Source organism: Oryctolagus cuniculus, chromosome 14 (genome assembly GCF_051225735.1).
Source record: "Oryctolagus cuniculus isolate XC-2025 breed Fujian yellow rabbit chromosome 14, ASM5122573v1, whole genome shotgun sequence".
NCBI lineage: Eukaryota > Metazoa > Chordata > Mammalia > Lagomorpha > Leporidae > Oryctolagus > Oryctolagus cuniculus.
Window position 1 is genome coordinate 82,784,683 of NC_142880.1, and position 17,900 is coordinate 82,802,582.

Here is a 17,900-nt window from a genome sequence, read left to right on the forward strand (position 1 = left end):
ACCACAGTCCAAAGGCCAGACCCTCAATCACTGAGGGGCAGTGGCAAGAAGAATCTAGAACTCGATGGTAACCTGGGTGTCTGGAATGTTACATCTGTGTAACAGTCATCAGAATGGGGCTCTCCCGCCTCCATTTTTACTGAAGCATCGATATCACAGATACCAGGATACTGAATGAGATCAACTTCCCTCCCCCTTAAATATAGAAGGAAGAAGAACCGCATTTAAACGAGGATGGTTAAGTCCTTAGGAAAAAGACTGACCTTCCCTGATCAAGCAGGGATTCTGCCAGAAGACCACCTTTGGATCTGAACTGCAAGACTTCCCTAAGTCTCCGGCCTGCTGGTTTACTCTGTCCCACTAGCTTTTGAATTCAGCAAGTCTCCAAAATTATATTACACAATTCCTTAAATTCTCCCCTCCCATCCCCTCCTGACTAATGGAAAAACTATCAGTTAAATCACAGATATAGAAGGGGGAAAGGATTGAGGACAGTTTGGTAAAAAGTGGTAACAAGACTTCTTTGAAGAGAGGTTATCTTGCTGAATCTCCTCACTCATGGGGTGGAGGGGGGTCTGAGAGTGTGACCCTCCACCGCAAGTAAAGTGACAAAAACTTTAAGGGAACCGCAGAGGCCCTGAGTTGTTCTGTGACTTGGCCTGGGGCCTCACTTTGATAAAGCTAATGGGAACTCTAGATGGGGGTCTGATACCAGACTCTCTGCACCCTAAGGAAATTCAAAAAGCAGAAGCAGCAACTAAGCAGCTGCTAAGGTAGCAGCCCTCAGAAAGGCCTTTGGCGATGGGATGAGCTGATCTCCCAGTTTGTCCCGGCTTGGGATGAGTGACTGTTCCCCTGGTGGAGAAGGCCAGTCCAGCCTCCATTCCCTGACAGAGCCATCTGGAGAGATGAAAGGCTCAAAAAAACAAGAGGCTATGGATTTAGCACCTCGTGTCCAGAAATGAAGGGGAAAGGATCACAGGAAACAACCCAAAATAAAGGTGTGTCCTTCTGTGTAAAGACAGCAGTGGGGTCCCCTCTGAGGAGCCCACAAGGAGAGAAGGTTCCAGCAGTGACCACCTATCAGGCCTGCACAGGCATGCCAGCTCCCAGCCCCACTGGGCCTGGAAAGCCACGAGGCAGCCAGGCAAGCTGAGAATGGTGCTCTGCCCTTGTCCCCCCCCCCCCGGAGCTTCTACTCCCTGGGGAAGGAAGCAGATGCCAGGACCAGGACAAGGGCAGAAAGCAGAAGGACCACTCCCTCCTGCCCCGTTGAGACTTCCAGAAGGAAATAGGCCTGTGCAGGAAAGAAAGAGGCAAAAATAAGCCATCTTGCAGATTTGAGCTTTTGATAACACTAACCTGGGCATCCCCATTGTAAAGTAAATCTCTGATTACAACTTAAAATGACTCCAGGATCATTTAGAGTGAGAAGGAAAAATCATCAGTTGGGTAGCTTCAACCAAGATTAAGGGGAGAGTTTTCCCCACTGAACAAAGTTTAAAGAAGCAGCAAGAGGGAAAAGATAAGTTGTGTTATGATCCCCATCCCTGCCCCGCGCTTGTGCGGCATGCCAGCTACATTTGCTTGCCCAGCTGGTGTAACTTGAAACAACAGGCCTCAGATCTCATCCTGTTTGAATGACAAATGATTGAGATGATTGCTTTTTGCTTTTGGAAAATCCCCAAGGAGGAAAATGCCATCCATGTGAATTGGAGAGGAGCACTTGGTCAAATACTTAAGAACAGGACCTGGTCCAGGAACAGAGGGAGGCGCCCTTCACTCTTGGCTAACTTGAACCATCCCAGCCTCACATTAATGGCAGACATGATACACAATTCTTCAATTTGGAAGAGAAAGTAAGAACCATTCAGTTTTAAAAGGATCGCAGATTTCTTGTCCCCTTCTCCTTAGTGTTCCATACCAGAAGCTGTGACAATGAGAACTCCCAAAGGAGAGATTGAGAGGCTGAAGATAGCACGGAGGATATCAGATCCCGGCATGGGCAGGTTGCCGGCCGGGGAAAGAGAAAGACGAAGACAGAAAGAGAAGGAAGGTGACAGCCAGCCCGCTGACAACACATCCCGGAAGGGAGAGGGAAGGAGAAGCAAGGCACATCTCCAGGAAGGGTGATGGTGAAGCAGAGCATCCGCTGGCCACTTGTCACCTCGCTCCAGGCAGCTGTCACTGTGCAAACCTGGTGCACAGGAGGGCCTTCTGCAGGCTGCAGCGTCTTGAGGCTGCACATAACCTATTTTCCCTCCCACCCCGCCGTTGCTTACTCAAGATAAACTGTAATAGTAATGCCCTGTAACCTAAATCACTTTACTGAAACTGACAGTCAGATAAGCTTCATTTCAGTAGCAAAAAGACACATTTTTTACATAGTCAAGTTATTATAGCACATTCTGATCAGGATAGCTTTAAATTTATACACGTGCATTTCTTGCTGAAGGTGTTATTTAATAAGAGCTAAAGTAAAATTGAAAGCAAAAGCACAGTGAATTTTTTGAAGTATTTATCTTATGGTCCTGACTGAAGAGATAAATTTAGTAGTTGTTTCTCAGGTAACTAAACTTTGCTGTCTGGCTTAGTTTTTTATGTATTTAATTTGCCTTTAAACTTGGGTTCTGTGCAAAGTGCCATAACTGCTGTAAAATACGGGCTTTATTAGAGACATGAAAACGGAGAATGTTCTCATATTTTCTTCTTATTAACTCAGCACGCAATACCAAGGTGGAGAATGGAGACTTAGGACTCTTAGATCTCCAAACTGGGAAGTGTCAAGGCCAAGTAACTTACCTTTCCATGACCCTGAAACTAACGGAGGGTCTACAGGGAAGAACTTGATTCCTCAAGGATCAAAATGCTTTGTTTTTTCGAGTCAAATAGTGTAATTTTGGTTTTTTACTTCCAAAAAATAGTGCTGTTTTCTGAGCAAGAATTTTCAGAGGTTTTTCTTGCTTGCTTCCTCAGTTGGCATGTTTTTTGTTTGGTGGGGGGAGGGGGAATTTAAATCATTTCTAGAAAGATCTTCTAGACCATGCTGGTAAATGAATGCTACACATTCTCATTTTTAATAATTTATTTGAGAGGCAGAGAGAGAGAGAGAGAGAGATTTTTCGCATTTGCTAGTTCACCCTCCAACTGCCTGCAATGATTGGGGCTGGGTCAGGCTGCAGCCAGAAGCTGGAAACAGGTCTCCCACATAGGTGGCAGGGCCCCAACTACTCGAGTCATCACCTACTGCCCATTAGTGGGGAATTGGAACCAGCAATGCAGACAGGAATAGAACCCAGGTCCTCTGATGCGGAATGCTAGTATCTTAATTGCTAAATCAAACACCAGACACTTCCTCTTATAAGGGCCTTGGTGTCGGGGCTGGTGCTGTGGCGTAGCAGGTAAAGGCACCACCTGCAGTGCCAGCATCCCATATGGGCACCGGTTCGGGTCCTGGCTGCTCCACTTCCTGTCCAGCTCTCTGCTATGGCCTTGGAAAGCAGTAGAAGATGGTTCACATCCTTGGGTCCCAGCAAGCTCCTGGCTCCAGATCAGTGCAGCTCTGGCCATTGCGGCCAACTGGGGAGTGAACCAGTGGATGGAAGACCTCTGTGTGTGTGTGTGCATGTGTGTGTGTGTCTAACTCTGACTTTCAAATAAATAAATAATAATAAAAAAAAGAGCCTTGGTGTCCAAGGTAGCTATAGTCAACTCTTCAGGCTGACTCAAATTCCAGAACGTCAGGCTAAGCCTCCATCAGCATCATTCACTACTCTTTACCCAGAGGGACGTGAATTTGTAATCCAGGTAAACAAGTAACTGTAATATAATGCAGATGGTAGCAAAACCATAGGAATGATGCAAAATGCTTGAGAACAAAGGAATCTCAGAAATTTGACCTGCCAAAGCCATCCAGGCACCTTCCACTTAAGTCTGCCCTGTTTTCATCCTTAAGTGCAACGGGGCAACTCTCTGAACATAATTTTTCTCATCATTAAAATACTGAAAATAGCACTGCTATGGTATGAACGTGGATTTGGCCCTCGGAACTCACGCCGTTTAATCCTCATAGTCTTAATCCAACCATGGGCTTTCGGGAAGTGATTGACTAGTGATTGGCTGGGGCCCCATGTTTGAATCCTGAAAGGCTCTCTAAGGAGAAGATCACACAGGGACAGATGAACATCTGCACTCCCTATCTCTGGCTGTGTGATGCTCTGTGCCCCCTTAGGACTCCACCTGCAAGAAGCCAACACCAGGTGCTAGGCCCCTAGACCTAGCACCTTCAGAAGCCAGAGCCAAAATGAACCTCATGTCTTTACAAAGTAGTCTGCCTCCAGTATTTGGTTACAGTCATGAAAAACTGCCCAATTGCAAATACCAACTATATAGGATTAAATGTGGGAAGGGAAGTACCTGGCACATGGTGGTCGCAGTACACGTGCTAGCCTTTTATTTACTCATGTGCAGAACACATGGCTGGCTCCTTACACTTCACAAAGAGGAGCAGACAAGGTCATTGCAGGATCATGCAGTCAAGGGCTCCCTTGTCGCTCCCCCTCTTCGTGGAGGAACGACACCAAACCCTGCCTAGGCTTCATATCCGAGTCACGGCACCATTATGTCGCTCCCCGTCTTCATGGAGGAACGACACAGGACCCTGCGCTGTTCTTTTGTCTGCTCGGCCCTTCCCGGGTTTGCTGCTGGTTCTTCCCGGGTTGGCTACTGTCCCTTCCACCTCCGTGGAAGGGCGGTTCCCCCTGGCCACATTCCCCACTTCCGCAGGGGAGCGGCACTCCGCCGGCCGGCTCTCTCGGGGGCTGCACAGGTGTTCCTTCAGATGTTCCTTCAGATGTTCCTGGTGCATGCCGTCTCTCTCCTCCTTTATAGTCCTCCTCCGCCAATCCTAACTCGGCTGCCCACACGCCGAGTACGCTGCTCTCCAATCAGGAGCAAGTCCTACAGTTTATTGGCTGAACTGGAGGCAGCTGTGTAGAAGCTGTTTTCTCCTCTCCCAGCGCCATATTGTGGGAGAGCAGATGCATAGAATAAGTCTTAATTCCAGTAACTTAGTCTAGTCCGAATTGCTCCCCACAGATCCCCCTTTCTTTTTATTTTTTATTTTTTTTTTTTGGCGTTGATACGCGCCCGTCTTCGGTGTCCCGCGGCACACACTCTGCTCTGCTTGCTAGAGTTGCCACAGGTTCTTACAAGTCCTATCAATCAGGCAAACCGAATCCGGGTCCTCTCTTCGCCATGTTGTGAGGAGGTTTTTAGGCACTGATGCGTGCCTGTGTTCGGTGACCTGCGGCTCATACTCTGGTCGAGCCGCCTGCTGGTGCTTACCGCCTTACTAATCAGGCAGACCAAATCCAAGCCTTCTCATTGCCATATTGTGGGGAGGCCTATTGGTGTTGATTCGTGCCTATCTTCGGTGACCTGCGGCTCATACTCTGGTCGAGCCGCCTGCTGGTGCTTACCGCCTTACTAATCAGGCAGACCGAATCCAAGCTCTCTCATTGCTATGTTGTGGGGAGGCCTTATTGATGTTAATTCGTGCCTGTCTTCGGTGACCTGCGGCGCATAAGCTGCTAGCCGCCCGCAGGTGCTCATCGCCTCACTAATCAGGCAGACCGAATCCAAGCCTTCTCATTGCAGTATTGTGGGGAGGCCTTTCTATTTCTCTATTTCTCTATCTCCGGGCATTCCTATTTCTCCCATTTTACTTCTATCTACCAGCATTCCTATTTCTCTCATTTTACTTCTAAACTTCTGTTTCTCTTATCCCCGCGGCTTCCCGGCGCCTGCCCCGAGGCTGCTTCTCGGCGGCTTCCCGGCTGAGCCGCTTCCCGGCGCCTCGCCCCGCCGGCGGGCTCCCGGCTCTGTGCGGCTCGGCTTCGCGCGCACACTCCGCGGTCTCCACGCCCCTTCGCGTCTGAACCACGGCCTCACGCCAGCCCCGCGTTCCCTATCTATTCACGCCCCGTGCTCTCTCTGCACGCGGCGGCTTCCGTGAGTCACACAGCGTAGCTTACGTCTCCGCCATTAGCATTCAATCCAAGTTCCCCGGGCTAACCTGGCGAATTCAACCCAGCTCACGTCTCCGCCCCACGATTTGGCTTCCCGTCCTTTGCTCCCCGGGCTAATCAGACGGATCCCAATCTGGCTTACGTTTCCGCTTCTGGTTTCAACTTTTCGCCCCCTATTCCCGGGCTAACTTGAGAATCCCAAAGTGGCTTTCGTCTCCGCCTCGGCCTGCCCCCCGCGGCTTCAATTTCCCTAACATTTTTCTCTACCCGGTATGTTTCCCCAAGCTTTCCTCCAACAATACTCCTCCCTCATTTCTCCTGGCTTCTCCCCACAGTCTGCATCCGAGTCTGTTTGTTCTAGCTTTCACTTTCGCTTTCCAAGCTTTCCTCCAACAATACTCCTCCCTCATTTCTCCTGGCCTCTCCCCACAGTCCGCATCCGAGTCTGTTTGTTCTAGCTTTCACTTTCGCTTTCGACCTTAGAGATTTCTCCCAGATTCCCCCTGTAGTCCATATCTGAGTCTATGCCTAGGCTTTCAATAGCTTCTTCCGGCACCTTTTTCGTCCGGCTTTTCCCTAAGCTGTTTGCTAGTCTCTCTCTGGTATTTTCCCATCTCTTCCCGGTTTTTCCCTCCTAGGTTTCCTATCCGTCCTAGGTTTCCTATCCGAGTCACGGCACCATTATGTCGCTCCCCCTCTTCGTGGAGGAACGACACCAAACCCTGCCTAGGCTTCATATCTGAGTCACGGCACCATTATGTCGCTCCCCGTCTTCGTGGAGGAACGACACAGGACCCTGCGCTGTTCTTTTGTCTGCTCGGCCCTTCCCGGGTTTGCTGCTGGTTCTTCCCGGGTTGGCTACTGTCCCTTCTACCTCCATGGAAGGGCGGTTCCCCCTGGCCACATTCCCCACTTCCGCAGGGGAGCGGCACTCCGCCGGCCGGCTCTCTCGGGGGCTGCACAGGTGTTCCTTCAGATGTTCCTTCAGATGTTCCTGGTGCATGCCGTCTCTCTCCTCCTTTATAGTCCTCCTCCGCCAATCCTAACTCGGCTGCCCACACGCCAAGTACGCTGCTCTCCAATCAGGAGCAAGTCCTACAGTTTATTGGCTGAACTGGAGGCAGCTGTGTAGAAGCTGTTTTCTCCTCTCCCAGCGCCATATTGTGGGAGAGCAGATGCATAGAATAAGTCTTAATTCCAGTAACTTAATCTAGTCCGAATTGCTCCCCACACTCCCTCATGAGTCACTCAACTGGGTAGCAGTCAGTGTCACCTCCCTACTGAAACCAATTACTGAGCACTGGACACCACCATGGGAAAAGCCGATGGAGACCATACCTCCCAACAGGTGCCTTTTCAGGGCAAGTGCTATGTTTCTGTGGAGTCCTCAAGGGCAATCTACAGGCAAGAATATCCAAACGCCTGAAGGGCACGTGACAAAAACGTGAAACCTCAGCATTAAGTGCAAGTTCATATCAGATGCTTCTCTTCCTTCCTCAAAGTATCAAGGATGTGAGAACTAAGTGACGCTGACAAAGACAAAGTCCAGTTGTCACACTTACAGATCAGCTAAGGGACTAAGCAGAAGCAAATATAACTGTGTTTGTCTGGGTCTTTAGAGAAGCAGACACGAAGATTGGATGAGACACGCAAGTGCATTCTGGAGATGGAGCTGACGGGGGTCGAGAGAACCAGCAGACCACGATGCGGCCTGCACCTCAGTGAAGGCAGAGCAGGTGGAGCTGAGCACCCCGGCCGGCCTGGCCGTCTGAGGCAAGCTCAGCACGGGGAAGGAGGTGTGTTCCAGGAACGGCAGCCCTCCCGGGAGCCCTGCGTCTCCCAGGGTCAGGATCCCGGCTGCGCTAGCTCATTGGGAAGCCATCGAGGGGAAACAGCCCTGGCCAGACCCGTGTTTTGTGCTGTGTGGCGGCATTCCTGTAGCCACCAAGTTTTGATAAACAAATTTGACACTGTAAATTAAAAGGTTTAAATATAATTTTATGTATTTTATCTAAGTGAATTTATCTTAAGGAAATGTCCTAAGATGGTAAAAATAACTTCAGCTACAAAACTATTTACTGCACGTATTTATAACATAAGAAGTTAGAAACTCAACATCATTTCCAATTAATCATGACAGCTTCCACCTCATCTATCTCCCTCATTGACTTCAACCACCTAACTCCCATAAGACTTCAAGTTTGAGAGTTTTCGGGCATTTGGCCCAGAAGCTTAGATGCTGCCTGGAACACCCCCATTTCATACTGGGGTGCCTAGGTTCCAGTCCTCACTCTGCTCCCAATTCCAGCTTCCCCCAAATGCCTGCTCTGGGGACAGGAGGTGACGGCTCAGGTATCTCGGTCCCTGCCATCCAGGTGAGAAGCTTGGATGAAGTTTTCAGCTCCTGGCTTTGGCCTGGCCCAGTGTGGCCAGTTAGAGAATGAAACAGCAGAGGAGGTCAGTCTCTCTCTTTCTCTCTGTCTCTCCCTTCCAAATAAATTAAAAAACATAAAAATTTGAAATTTAAAAAATAAGATAAAAGTGATCTTTATTCTTAAAGCCCCGGTGATTAGCATTTCTTAGTCCTACTGAACTTCTCTGTGGCTCTGGGACTCCAATCTGGTACTTATACCCGGCATTGGTTCCCAAGGTCGTATGTGTACACGAAAACTCACCACATGTGCACTGGGGCTTAGAGCACTCCAGGTACTGCTCCCAGATGAGTCTTAATCTCAGTAAAGAATGAAAGGAAGGAGGCAAAGGACTAGGCTGCTTCAAGTGAGAGACCCTCGGGGTGAACCTCCTCCTTCACGACTTACCTGTCAGACTCCGATGTGACCAGCCGCGCCTCTGCTGTCACCCCAGCCAGGTTACAGACTAAGCCACCAGGGCCGAGTCATGGTGCTCTCAGCTGCCACACCACCCGCCTGACCTCTGTCTGCTCCACACACACACTCACTTCTGAGTATCTTCCCCTTTCCATTCATCCCTAGCTGCCACCACCACCTTAGTCCTGTCACTATCTCTAGTACTGTCCCGTCCAAGTCCAAACCAGCAGACCCTGTCCCCACTATCCTCACCATCACTTTCATAGGACCTGTTAATAGCCACCCTCTTGCTGGGAAAACTGGATTTCCATGTGCAGAAGCATGAAGCAATACCCCTACCTTACACCTTACACAAAAATCCACTCAACATGGATTAAAGACCTAAGTCTATGACCTGACACCATCAAATTATTAGAGAACATTGGAGAAACCCTGCAAGATATTGGCACCAGCAAAGACTTCCTGTAAAAGACCCTGGAGGCGCAGGCAGTCAAAGCCAAAATTAACTATTGGGATGGCATCAAATTGAGAAGTTTCTGTACTGCAAAAGAAACAGGAAAGTGAAGAGGCAACCGACAGAATGGGAAAAAATATTTTCAAACTATGCAACAGATAAAGGGTTAATAACCAGAATCTACAAAGAGATCAAGAAACTCCACAACATCAAAACAAACAACCCATTTAAGAGATGGGCCAAGGACCTCAATAGACATTTTTCAAAAGAGGAAATCCAAATGGCCAACAGGCACATGAAAAAATGTTCAAGATCACTAGCAAGCAGGGAAATTCAAATCAAAACCACAGTGAGGTTTCACCTCACCCCAGTTAGAATGGCTCACATTCAGAAATCTACCAACAACAGATGCTGGCAAGGATGTGGGGAAAAAGGGACACTAACCCACTGTTGGTGGGAATGCAAACTGGTCAAGCCACTATGGAAGTCAGTCTGGAGATTCCTCAGAAACCTGAATATAACCCTACCATTCAACCCAGCCATCCCACTCCTTGGAATTTACCCAAAAGAAATGAAATTGGCAAACAAAAAAGCTGTCTGCACATTAACGTTTATTGCAGCTCAATTCACAATAGCTAAGACCTGGAATCAACCTAAATGCCCATCACACAGTAGACTGGATAAAGAAATTATGGGATATGTACTCTATAGAATACTATACAGCAGTGAAAAACAATGAAATCCGGTCATTTGTAACAAAATGGAGGAATCTGGAAAACATTATGCTGAGTGAAATAAGCCAGTCCCAAAGGGACAAATATATGTTCTCCCTGATCGGTGACAACTAACTGAGCACCAAAAAGGAAACCTGTTCAAGTGAAATGGACACTATAAGAAATGGTGACTTGATCAGCCCTTGCCCTGACTGTTGATGTACAACTTAATACATTATCCCTCTTAGTATTTTTTTGTTTGTTCTACTCAATACTATTGGTTGAATTCTGTAATTAATACACAGTTATTCTTAAGTGTTGAAACTTAACTGAAAAGTGATCCCTGTTAAATATAAGAGTGGGAATAAAAGAAGGAAGAGATGTACAGTTTGGGACATGCTCAAGCTGACTTGCCCCAAGTGGTGGAGTTAGAAACATACCAGGGATTCCAATTCAATCCCATCAAGGTGGTGTGTACCAATGCCATCACACTAGTCCATGTGATCAATTTCTGTTCACAATTGATCATAATGATAGGACTAAGAGTCAAAGGAATCACATAAACAAGACTAGTGTCTGCAAATACTAACAGATAGAATAAAAAAGGGAGAGAACGATCCAACATGGGAAGCGAGATACACAGCAGACTCATAGAATGGCAGATGTCCTAAACAGCACTCTGGCCTCAGAATCAGCCCTTAAGGCATTTGGATCTGGCTGAAAAGCCCATGAGAGTATTTTAGGCATGGAAAGCCAAGACACTCTGTCAAGAAAAAAACAAAAAAAAAAAAAAAAAAAAAAAAAAAAAAACTAAATGAAAGATCTCCGCGAGTGAGATCCCAGTGGAAAGAACAGGTCATCAAAGAAGGAGGTACCATGCTACTTTCCTCTTATTTGCTACATTTCTATAGTTAAGTTGGTTTTACTTGGATGATTCAAGTTTAGGGGGGAAAAATGAAAAACATCCTTAAAATTTGTTTCAACTCCTCCTGCAAATAAAAACAATAAATGAAGTGGCAGATGAAAAAAAAAAAAAAAAGAGGTACTTTTCTCTTTCTCTGAAGAGAAGAGAAAACTTCCACTCTGACTATGACCTTGTCTAAATATGATCAGAGTCGGTGAACTCAAAAGGCTTCCATAGCCTTGGCAACTCATGACAAGAGCCTAGGGGGATTACTGATGCCATAAACAAGAGTGTCAATTTGTTAAGTCAACAACAGGAGTCACTGTGCACTTACTCCTCATGTAGGATCTCTGCCCTTAATGTGTTGTTCAATGTGATTTAATGCTATAACTAGTACTCAAACAGTATTTTTCACTTTGTGTTTCTATGTGGGTGTAAACCGTTGAAATCTTTACTTAATATATACTAAACTGATCTTCTGTACATAAAGAGAATTGAAAATGAATCTTGATGTGAATGGAAGGGGAGAGGGAGCGGGAAAGGGGAGGGTTGCAGGTGGGAGGGAAGTTATGGGGGAGGAAAGCCATTGTAATCCAAAAGCTGTACTTTGGAAATTTATATACATTAAATAAAAGTTAAAAAAAATAGTCACCCTCTACTTTATCATTTAAACAACTTTTTAACTCTAATTCAGAAAGTACTTGGGTGACATCATTGGGTTTTTTCTTCCAACAAATATAAGCATATTATAAGCCAAGTCTTACTTACTGTTTGACTCAGTGTTCAATCTGTCATTTGTTTGATGCATAACATCTGCCCCTCGGAGATGACAAATTCTATTTGAATCCAAATGAGAACAAAATTTTGTTCAACGATGGTTTATACTCCGTGGCCCCCATCAGGAGACAAATGCAAGCCTGGAAGCAAAGATCCAGCATTTGTAACTTAGAAACAAACTGGGACTTTGAATAACTAATTCATGAATCGCGGAGGGAGGGTGTTATGTTTCAGCGTGGGGTGGCAGGCTGATGACCCTATTCTCACACTGTTGGCAAACACTCTGAGTTCCTTCTCAATACCTATTCTTCCCTTCTCCCATATTAACAGAATCTTTACTTTATTCTGATTGGCAGCATACCCAGGCTCATATGATGAATCAATACTAGTACAGATTTATGACTATCTTGTCCCACTTTGCTAGATACTAAATATCCCCAATCTTTTACAGCTACAACTGACCATGGCACTCAGTTATGACCAAAAAGATGTATGCAGTGGTTTCCCAGGGAACTTCAAAGAAGGCTGTACATTTTTAATAAAAGGGATATATGAAGCTGTCACTTTCCTTCCCTTTTTTCTTTAATGCAGCTGTAATGAGTGGAGCTGCAGCAGCAATCCTGAGATCATGAGGCAACAAGCAAAAGGTTAAAAAGTCATCACGTTGAAGATGGCAGAGGAGAAAGCAAGCTGAGTTTCAGACATCAGAGAAGGCAGGGTTAAATTAGAAGTCTCAGCATTATAAAGGGCCTGGTAGCGTTATCTGGGCAGTAGCATAGAGAATGAATTAAAAATAAATATTAGGAATCTCAAGGTGTTTTGGAGAACAGCCACATTCTCGTTCAAACGTGGTATCTGTGTAAATCACTGTAATTTTGGGGGGAGAGTAATTTAGTAGTATCTGAGAATTTAAAATGCACAGTTCCTTTAAACTAGAAACTTTGTTATTCAGAAATTATCCTACTGGAAAACGCAGGTGCAAAAAGACATACACACAAGATTATTGATTGCAGAATTGTTTGAAGTAGCAAAGATAGAAGCACCATAAATGCGAAATTGGGAAAATAAATTAAAGGACACACATCCATTCCTGAAATAGTTCAAGAAAGAATAAAGTACTATACATGTAAGGACCCGGCAATATGCCCAGGGAAATGCAAATCAAAACAATGAGGTTTCACCTCACCCCTGTCACAACGGCTCTCATACAGAAATCAACAAACAACAAATGCTCGTGGGGATGTGGGGAAAAGGTACCCTAATCCACTGTTGGCGGGAATCTAAATTGGTACAGCCGCTGTGGAAGACAGTATGGGGATACCTCAGAAATCTGAATCTAGACCTACCATATGACCCAGCCATCCCACTCCTGGGAATTTACCCCAGGGAAGTGAAACCAGCACATGAAAGTTATTGTACCCCCGTGTTTATGGCAGTTCAATTCACAAGAGCTAAGATATGGAAGCAGCCAAATGCCCATCAACCAACGACCGGATAAAAAAATTATGGGATATGTATACCATGGAATACTACACAGAGGTTTAAAAAAAAAAAATCCAGGCCTTTGCAACAAAACATATGAAACTGGAAAACATCATACTTAGTGAAGTAAGCCAGTCCTAAAAGGACAAATACCAATGACTGGATTTCAGGGTTTTGTTTTTGTTTTTGTTTTTTTTTGACAGGCAGAGTGGACAGTGAGAGAGAGAGAGACAGAGAGAAAGGTCTTCCTTTTCGCTGTTGGTTCACCCTCCAATGGCCGCCGCGGCCGGCGCACTGCGCTGATCCGATGGCAGGAGCCAGGTGCTTCTCCTGGTCTCCCATGGGGTGCAGGGCCCAAGCACTTGGGCCATCCTCCACTGCACTCCCTGGCCACAGCAGAGAGCTGGCCTGGAAGAGGGGCAACTGGGACAGGATCTGGCACCCCGACCGGGACTAGAAACCGGTGTGCCAGCGCCACAAGGCGGAGGATTAACCTAGTAAGCCGCGGCGCCGGCTAGGATTTCGGGGTTTTTTAACCTCTGTAGTATTCCATGGGGTGCATATCTCATAATTTCTTTATCCAGTCTTCAGTTGATGGGCACTTGGGCTGATTCCATATCCCTGACCTGTGACAACTCACAGAGCACCTAAAAGGCAATCTGTAGAAGTGAAATTGACACTTTGAGAAGCAATGACTGAACGGCCCTTGTCTTGACTATTGAGGAACATTTTTTTTAAACCATTTGTTGAACTCTTAACAGAGTTAATCATATGTGTATAAAGTTAATTGAAAAGAAACTAATAAAAAATAAGAATGGGAATAGGAGAGGGAGGAGGAAGAGGGGTGGGAGTGTGAGTGGGAAGGCAGGTACAGTGGGAAGAATCACCATGTTCCTAAAGTTCTAACTATGAAATGCACAAAGTTTGTATTCCTTAAATAAAAGGTTTCGGGGCGGGGGGGGGGGGGATATGCCCAGGAGATACTCAAAAAGGGAAAAGAACAACATGCATAGCACAATTCCAGTTTTGTTTTTAAAAAAGATGCTACAAATCCATGTTGGTATATGCATAGGAAACGAGTTTGAAAAAGAAGAGCCAGATAAAATAGACATACTATATGTTTTCTAATAAGCCTTTCCCAACCACTATTATTGGTGCGGCAATATCAACCAAAAGCAGACAACAGAACTAACCCAAAACTGCAGCTCATCACGAGTGATGAAGGAACAGAAAACCAGATTTCAAGTAGCCCCAAGCTGGCGCTGTAGCATACCGGGTAAAGCCGCCGCCTGCAGTGCCAGCATCCCATATGGGCACCAGTTTGAGTCCAATCCAGTTCTCTGCTATGGCCTAGGAAAGCAGTGGAAGATGGCCCAAGTCCTTGGACCCTTGCACCCACGAGGGAGACCCAGAAGAAGCTCCAGGTTCCTGGGTTCAGATCGGCGCAGCTCCTGCGGCTGTGGCCATCTGGGGAGTGAGTGAGCAGATCTAGATCTCACTCTCTCTCGCTGCCTTTGCCTCTCTGTAACTCTGCCTTTCAAATAAAAATAAATAAATCTTTAAAAAAATAAAATAAAATAAAGTAGCCCCAAAATAATGAATCTTCCATATGGGTTTTGTTGGTGGAAGCAAGTCACCATCAAAGCATTACAGAGAGGGAGAGGCGAGGAGTCAAGATACTCAGTCATTATCAAGGTAGAGAAAGGTTCAGGGCATGTAACAGAACCCATGGGAGATGAAGACGATGCCCTTGGCATGTAAGGAAGTGGTACCTGCGAAGAATGGAAGCTCCAAGTGTGAGTCTCTGGAGCCAGAACAGATCCAAGCCATGACAAGACCCAAGGAGAGGCCGTGCCTGTGGCTGGCTGGAGGGACAGTCACGAGGTCGAAGCCCTCCCTCTAAGGGGCACCACAGGCTGCTTCTAAGCGCCAGGCACCTACCCCGCCGGGGTCCGGGCCGTTTCCATTGGCTCTCCACCTGAGCTTTGCCCCTTCACTGCCACACAGCATGTTCTGGAAATTCGGTACCTTGGCCTCTGCTCCCAGCAACACACGGTTTCACTTGAGGGTTTCTAAGGGACTTCATTGTCCAAAATTTCAGACGATAACAAAATAGCAAATGCTACTCATCTTGGTTGTTAGTCAATAGAATGAGCCCATTCCACCTTTACAATGATGTCCTTGCACCTATTAACACATCTTTCTTAGCCCTTAATTATGAACCCACCAGTAAGTGCTAACCTGTCCATCTTTTTTTCCTTTTTGCAGACAGAGAGAAGGTACACAGCCAAAGAAGATGAGATCCATCTGGCAAAAAGACAGCTGCACTCCCACATTGATTAAGCACTATTCACAACAGCCAAAAAAATGGAAACAATCTAAGTGTCTAGCCAGCAATGAATAAGAAAAATGTGGCACATACACACACAGCGGAGTATTACTCAGCCATAAGGAAGAATGAAACATTGTCATCTGCAACAACACACATGGAACTGGAAGTCATTATGTTAAGTGAACTAAGTCAAGCAGAGAAAGACAACTATCACATGGTCTCACCCAAATGTGGAGTCTAACAAATAAGCGAAGTCACAGAAGTGTAAAACAGAACGGTTATCAGAGGCTGGGTAGGGAAGTTGGGAGAGAGGGCTGGTGAAACGTTGACTGATGGGTACCAGGCTACAGCTAGACAGGAGTTCTGGGGTTCTGGCACACGGTAGGGTGACTGTAGGTCATGTTAATGCACTGTATATTACTCTATTTAAAAAAAACTAGAAGATAGGATTTTTGGATGTTTTTACTATAATGAAATGTAAAACGGTTAAAAGGATAAATATATTTACCCTGAATGGACATTACACAATGTATATATGTAACAAAATATCACATAATATCCCATAAATAAGCTCAATTTTTAATCTTAAAAATGAAAATAAGTAAAATACAAAACAACAAGCACACATATGCTTTCCTGCTAGGTTCAGTGACCACTGACGTCCCGCATGTCACCATATTGACCCTATCCACACACCAGTACACACACCCACATGTGCACGCACCTAGATAAACACACTTACTCTACGCGGCTCTCTATTTGAAATAAGTTGCGGGCAGCCGGACTCCTTTTTCCGGAATTCTAAAACCCAGAGCGTCCCCCAAGATGACCACGATCCCAGTGTGGCAGTGGTCTGCAGTCATTACACTTCTGTTTCTCCACTGGGTTTGTGTCTTGTGTCCTCGAAGAACGAGGAGCACGAGCAAGGAAGAGTGTGCACAGCGGTAGCAGTTTCCGGAAAGCAAGCAGAGAAATTACAGCAGAAGTGAAATAAAAAAAAAAAAAATGCACGGAGAGGAGTCCCTGAAAGAGACAGCCATTTTGAAGGCAGATTGTCTAGGGTTTTATAGGCTATAAAAGGAGGGACGTTCTCGTGATTGGTGAGTTGGGCACCAGCTCCAATCGAGACCCAACAGAAAGCACACGTGGCCTAGAACTCTCATTCCCGAGGTCAGTTACAGCAGCGCAGAAAAACCTGGACGACGAGGGCTAGCAGGCGACTTCACCGTCCGTCGCAAAGCTGCTTGCTTAACTTTGCTCATCTCCAGAGAGCGCGGAGGGCACCCCGCGCCCTGTCTACTAGCCGGGCGCCTCCCCGCTCTGTCACCGGCAGCAGACTGTACCGGTCTGGGTGCAGCCAAGCGCAGTTCCGTGTGAACAGCTGTTGCAGTACAGCAGGAAGACAGGGCAGGAAAACCGGGCTGAGCGCGCTGGGGCCGAGGGGGAGTGCTCAGGGAAGGACTAGCGTGCAAAGGCTGGGCTCAGACCCCTCGGGAGAAAGGAGAGCTGTAACCCGCGGATGCTCAAGGCCGCGGGATTTCGCTGCTTAGGCCCAGTCCGCCCTCTCCAGGCAAGCAGGACGCAACCCTCTGGGGCTCTGGGAGCCAGCGCTGGAGTCAGGCCTGCAGAGGAAGTCGGAATGCCTCTGCAGGCGAGGCAGCACACAACGTCGCTTTCGAGAATCTCGGCGAGGGGGGTCATGGGCCTAGGCTGGGTCTGAAAAGTCACCAAAAACCTGCGCACGCTGTACCATCCATCGGGGGAACCGGACTCACCTGCGCCCCGCTAACCTGCGGGGCGGGGCGGGGCGGCCGGCTGAGCGGCCCTCAGAAACCAGAAAGAGAAGCCCTGCCTCCTGCAGTGTCCCTCCTGCGCCCTCTGTCGACCAAGGTTAGCATCGCGCTTGCTCGCAGAGATTCGCTTGGAGTCCCGCGGTGCACCGGGACGAACCCCAGCCTAGGCGATAGGCGGAGGATGGGCACACGCGCCCACGCTGCAGTTATCGGTCATGTAATGGCTACCCTCAGTCCATAGTCAAATCTGTCCGCTTGTCTCAAAGACATCCCGCATCGCTTTCTGGGGTGATGTTTTTATTAAGTCCTTTTAATTTCTATCTGGGGCCGTTGTTCTCAACATGTGTAATGTTGGTGACTGATCTTTACCAGAAACTAAGTCATTTGTTTCATAGATTGAGTCACACTCTAGGTCTGCCTGATTGTCTTTTCCTATTGATGTTTGCTTTCTGGCCTCTGAATTTCTTGTAAATTGGAAGTTAGAGCTAGAGGTTCCATCACGGTCCAGGGAGCCGTGTTTTAACGACCACTGTTTTGGGGTTGGCGCTGTGGCATAGTGGGCTGAGCCTCTGCCTCCAGTGTGGGCAT

The 17,900-nt window shown here is 47.0% G+C and overlaps 1 long non-coding RNA gene across 1 annotated transcript in view; it reads right to left on the reverse strand.

Annotated features, from left to right (window-relative positions):
• LOC127492735 (uncharacterized) overlaps positions 1 to 17,386 on the reverse strand; it is a 76,098-nt gene extending 58,712 nt beyond the window's left edge. The window contains exons 1-2 of the long non-coding RNA XR_016220805.1: positions 17,295 to 17,386; positions 11,697 to 11,845 (exon numbers count right to left, since the gene is read on the reverse strand). This is a non-coding gene — a long non-coding RNA (uncharacterized LOC127492735). The remainder of the gene's footprint in view (positions 1 to 11,696; positions 11,846 to 17,294) is intronic.
• Between the last annotated feature and the right edge of the window lie 514 nt (positions 17,387 to 17,900).